This window comes from Cebidichthys violaceus, unplaced genomic scaffold (genome assembly GCF_023349555.1).
Source record: "Cebidichthys violaceus isolate CVI_PGR_0920_01 unplaced genomic scaffold, fCebVio1.0.p SCAF_10, whole genome shotgun sequence".
Lineage (NCBI taxonomy): Eukaryota > Metazoa > Chordata > Actinopteri > Perciformes > Stichaeidae > Cebidichthys > Cebidichthys violaceus.
The window spans coordinates 13,951,228-13,957,164 of NW_027176263.1; the positions used below are offsets into that span (position 1 = coordinate 13,951,228).

Here is a 5,937-nt window from a genome sequence, read left to right on the forward strand (position 1 = left end):
AAAAAGAGCATAGTTTGAACGACAGTCGATTAAGATTTGGGGAGTGGTGTGCAAAAAGACCCTGGCGAACCGGAGGGATACAAACATTGGCGGATGAGGAAGAGGAGTCATTTACACAAGACGCTGAAGAAAACGTCTTAACAGGCGAGACTACGACATTCTGAGACTTCTGTCGTTAAGGGTCGATGCCGAAATCATCGGGGCAAAGTCAAGCAACCAGTTTTGAACCTGTACGTGTTTTGGCTGTTTCAATATCGGTCAAGAAATATGACCATCAGCCTTAACATGCACATATCACTCACCTTAGAACCTATTTAAGCTTTCCTGTGTGTGTAAAGGCCGTAATACCTGTAAAAGTATATACTGTAATATAGTGTAAAAGGGATTTAATGCTCAAAAGTATTTCTCAGTGTATTTTACGTTGCAGAAAGTGTGTTGATTTGCTGTAGTAGCATAATCTGACCTTCAACCAAAGTGACTGTAAAGATTTCCTAAAATGCACCAAAGGGTGCTGAAAACCCCCAAAAAACGAACTTGATCTGACGCCCCGAGGCACAAAGCAGCAATTACAGCTGGAAAAAAAAAATTGTGTGGGTGTTTCACACAAGTGAGAGATTCCTTGACACAGCAGCGATACTTAACCCTCTTTAAAATGCCTGAGCGTTTCACACGGAGAGACAGAGATAATGACTGCGCGGCTACGGGCATGAAACGCACACATTGGCATTTCCTCCCTCCGGAAACACGGCGCTCATTCACGGGCCTGAAACACTGACTCATCAACCAAGACACATATTGTATGGAGAGAAAGAGAGAGAGAGAGGATGAAAAGGAAAGTAGGAGAGGAGAGAACTTGTAATTTGTTGTGCGCATTTATCATGTGTCAGATGTTATCTTAATGAGAGCGTGCGGAACGTTTCAAAGGTTGTTTTTTTTAACGTGGTCACTGGTGCAGATGTCAGCGAGCTGTGGTTGTTATTCTCCTCCTGTTATTCTCCCAGCTGATGCTGAGCCCCCATACAAGGCCAAAGAATGTCAAATATGAGGGGAAGGGCTAGCCCGAAGCACATCTCAGGACGCACACATTTACTCTGCACGTGCCTCCACATGTGCACACGCGCGCAGAAATATTGAAGAATCAACAGTTCCCAGGCCTCAGAGGTGGAAGCTATGCACACTCAGCTGCTCTGACTTACAGTAAGCGAGTAAGCTCCTCGGCTTAACCGCAAACCCGAGTACAGATCCGTTTTCTTTTCTTCCAGGGAGCTGAGCTAAGAGCGTTCGCAAAGAACCCCCTCCCCAAAGCACTGGAGGTAAATTCTCTTGAGCTTGTACAATGTGTTATGATGTGATTTTTATCTGCGTGGACTGTATTCATACCACAGACCTCCAGGCTTTGATGGAAAGCTGCTCATATCAACACTAAAATAAACTGACTGCGATGCTTAAGAGCGTTCAGTGAGTGCAGAGTAAGGGATCGGTCACACCAGCAAATTTGGAGACAGTTTATTTAGAAAGTGGATCACTCACCGAGGCACATATTTGAACTTCGAGGCGCTTGTTGGTGATGCTGACCGGTTGGAAAACGACTTTTGGCAGGGCTGCCCTCTGAGGAAACCGTGAGACCTTGGGAGTGAAAAAGGAAGGAAGTTTAGTATAGTAGCAGTGTCACACAATCCATTTTTAGATGACCCCGCTCTGCTGCAGCATAAACTGCCCCATAAATTGCTGCGTCATGATTTATAACCGTGAGAAAACATCGGTGCAACTATGTTCCCTTGAATTAAAGGGTGGGCCCACACTCTATTTCAAGTTCATCTTCATTCAACACTCACATGGCCTTATGTGCGTTGAAACAGTTTTTGGTTGCTGTAATAATTCCTTCTGTCTGCACTGGCCATGATGAGATCCCATTTAGACAAATTAATTATTATGATCTCTTTTTGTCTCCATGTCTCCAGGCTGCTGCGCTGCAGGGACGTGATGAATAAACAACACAAAAATGCTAGATACTTGCCTGTGAATATTATATGCCTAGGGTTTTTATTGTGAAAGGTAAGAGCGAATGGAGTGGATCTGCTCTACGCTGAGTTTCTCAAGATTGAAAGGAGTACTAAAGTTTGCTGTTTTACAGCCCCATCATGGAAGGGAGGCACGGAAGAGCCAGAACCAGGACTGAGCTGGGCAGACTGGTCAGACTCTGCTGCAGTAAAACGAGAGGTTTTCTGAAGGGATTCTGGTGCTCGGAAACACTACCATCTTCGTCCACAGGGAACACCATAATCAAAACTTAACGAAAGTTCCTTGAAGTAGCAATAGTAGAAATAGCACATTGTAAAATATCCTCTGTTCAAAAATGCATTTAAATAAAAGTACAGTAAAGGTAAAAGTACAGAAATATTATCGGCAATAAAGTATTCGCTATGCAGAATGGCCCCTTCCAGATATTATTATATATTTTACATCATTGTATTACTATTATATATGCATCAATGTCTGAATGTTGTAATTAGTCAAAGTAGAGATAATAAAAGATTATATACTGTTACGTAGCTTGAAAACAAACCAACAAAAAACAAGACTTTTACTCAGGGGACCGGGGTTTGTGTCCTGTGTCAAACCAAGAGTTGACCAATTTGAACCGACATTATTGGACTCTACGCCACTGAGTCACATGACGTTACGTCTGTAGCTTATGTTATGTTACGTTACAATTAGACTTATTCTACGCCAAACCATGATGTTTTTTCAAACCCATATTAAGTAATCTTGTTGCCATGATTAACCACGCATGTACTGTCTAAGCGCTAAAAAATTAAGAAGTAGGCTTGAGAACGCGTTGGCCTGGCGGTGGTGGGATTTCTAGGATACTGTAAACATACATTTAATAAACTCTTTCCTGTTGACCTTGACACATCTGTCTAGACATTACACACATTGTCTGAGAAACAAACAGGTCCATCAGGTTGTTCACATGGAACTCTTTCAACCACCATAACGCGGTGATCCTGTCTGTGGCCATCTTCATTTTGGCACCTGTAGCAGCCCAGCCTCAATCCATTATCACAAGGCGCTAATCCACTGGATCCTGTTAACCACACACACACACACACACACACACACATTAGTAAACCCCCCACCCCCCCTTCCAAGTTAATTAGATTGCAGTCTGTTCAGAGGAGAGAGTTTTTGGGAGCCATCCGGGGCTCCAGTAAGCGCCTGTTGTGGTGCTGCAATGTTAATAGTCCTGGATTAGTGAGACAATGGAGCTGGTGCAGGGATCAAGCTGTGAGGAGGCAGGGTTCACAGATGGGATCAGCATAGCTGATGTAGCGGCCGGGCTGCGCACACACACACACACACACACACACACACACACACACACACAGACAAGGGAGTCAATGCAAGTGTGCCAAAATCTACAAGTACACACTGCTGTTTTGCACATTTGCTCCACCGTTAAGGATCACATTATCATATCGCAGAGTCTCAGATCAACACATTCCATCCTCATGTCTGAACACACACACACACACAAATTACCTAATCCATGTTTTACAGACATCGTCTCCATTGTCACGTATCGCGTTATCACGTTGCACAATCACAGACGCGCACATTTCCGATTTTCAGATCCGTAAACCAGATTCCAGCCCTTAAATCTGAGCGGGTACTGTTCACAGAGGAGAACACAATCTGTCTGTGTGTGTGTGTGTGTGTGTGTGTGTGTGTGTGTGTGTGTGCGCGTGTTTGACTCACTGCGTGTGAGTCGATGATCTTGGAATGTCCTCTTCCATTGTGCCAGATGCTTTTGATGTTGGCAACATGCTGCAATTCGAAATTATAGGCAGATAAAGAAGGCCTGGAGGGCACACATGGACCGGAGGATAACTTTGAAAAAGCCAAACAGAAAGAGATACCAGCAGATAAGCAATGCAGTAAATACCACAACATGTAAGGAGTGAGTGTGTGTGTGTGTGTGTGTGTGTGTGTGTGTGTGTGTGTGTGTGTGTGTGTGTGTGTGTGTGTAAAAAAGAAAACACCAGCAAAAATGAAGCATGGGAGATGACAGATGGTGCGAAAGGTTACATATTAAGATATTAATAATAGCCTGATCAGAGCGTGTGCCAAGAACCCCCACCTCACCTAATGTACACATTACCCTCCAACTCATTTCTGGTTAATATGTGTCAACCTGTTACAAAGCTGATACAGCTCTCCCGAGAATCCTTTGATTGGCACACGTACTTCAGAGGAGGTTGAGGGGGGATTAAATGTCACCCTGTCAAGATGTGAAAACATAATCGAATGTAGACCTGGATTGGAATGTATTTAGCACTCGCTGCTCGCGCTGGGTGGGTTAGGGTATTAGTGGATTACAAAATAGCACAAACGGAGGAGTGAGGGAGAGAATTCTGCCCTTCTTCGTGTGATTGGCTGCTCACATATTTACTTCCAAACAATGAGACAACCACGCAACCACCGCTTGGTCGCTATGAGCACACCCTTTCAACATAGGCAGATATATGTTCACCTATAATGTTCACCATATTTATCATTTTAGTTTAGCATGTCAGTATGCTAACTTACTGATAGATAGATAGATAGATAGATAGATAGATAGATAGATAGATAGATAGATAGATAGATAGATAGATAGATAGATAGATACTAACTTTATTGATCCCGCGAGGGGAAATTATTTTGTTACAAGCAGCAATAGGTTCCAGAGCATCAGCAGGTACTGATGCTTAGCAGCTATAATGTTCACCATATTTACAATTTATATTGGCATGTCAGCATGCTAACATTTGCTTATTAGCACAAACAGCACAGCTGAAACTGATGGGGATTAGTTGTGCAGATATTTTGTCATAAACCAAAAGTATTGTAAAACCTGTTGACCTGTGGTGCCAGATAAAAAGTCACAGTGATCACCAAAGGTTTTAACATTCATCCTCTGGAGACATCACAAATTGTTGAGACATTTTACTCAAAACCACAAATTTCAACCTTCTAGTGGCACTAGAGGAAAAGTCAGTCAGCAGCAATCATCTCTAGGGACCATGAATGTCTCTACAAAATATTATGGCAATCCATACAATTGTTGCTGATATATTTCCGGACCAATACACATAGTGCCGTGCCGCTAATGTGGCTAAAAACACAAAAATGTTCATGTTTTATAAGTAACTATACAACTTGTTTGTACAGGCTTGCATACATACGTAGCTTTGTCTTTACAATGAGCCACAAACTGACCTAATCGACTGCCACTGGGTGAAATGTGTGTTAATCAGTGAAGTTAATCAGAAAAGTTAATCAGTGGTGATATGAGTTACTTTATTGCTTGCTTCTCTTGTGTGACTGTTCTGGCTCTTGGCTACATGGGAGCTGAGCAAACACAGAAGTGTGGTAAACACAATGTCTCCTAGAATTTCCTATTCTGAGAAAGCACTCTAACATTGAAGTGTGTGTTTTTATTGGAGATGATGGCGTAACCACACTTCTGTGTTGATATGTCAGAGGACAAGAGGCAAGAAATGGTCACACTGACAGAACACAAGCAACAGTTATACAAAGTTAATTATAATACGGGTAGTAAATTTGGGAAAACTTTAGATTGTAGCCCACAATTTTTACAGGGGGTATTTTAGGAGGGGCTTAGACAGTAAATAATAGACTGTGAGTACTTTTGAAGTACAAATTTGAGGTACTCTACTTTAGTTTTTTCACACGACTTTATCTTTCCCAATTCAGAAGAAAACATTGTATGTTTTACTCCACTACAATTATTTGACAGCTTCTGTTGTTTTGGTCGCCTAAAAATGTCTTATTCAGCATTTGGTTGTACTTAGCTCCACCCTCTTGTGTTACTTCTGGTTGCAAAAAGTGAAGATGGCGACGGCCAAAAAGCGAGGATGGAGATGGTCAAAA

General features: G+C 42.4%; 1 long non-coding RNA gene across 1 annotated transcript; it reads left to right on the forward strand.

Annotated features, from left to right (window-relative positions):
- The first annotated feature begins 1,162 nt into the window (after window positions 1-1,162).
- On the forward strand, window positions 1,163-2,912 carry LOC137878033 (uncharacterized). Its single transcript, XR_011103585.1, has 3 exons — window positions 1,163-1,313; window positions 1,962-2,055; window positions 2,135-2,912. It is a non-coding gene; the product is annotated as an uncharacterized lncRNA (long non-coding RNA).
- The last annotated feature ends 3,025 nt before the right edge of the window (window positions 2,913-5,937 follow it).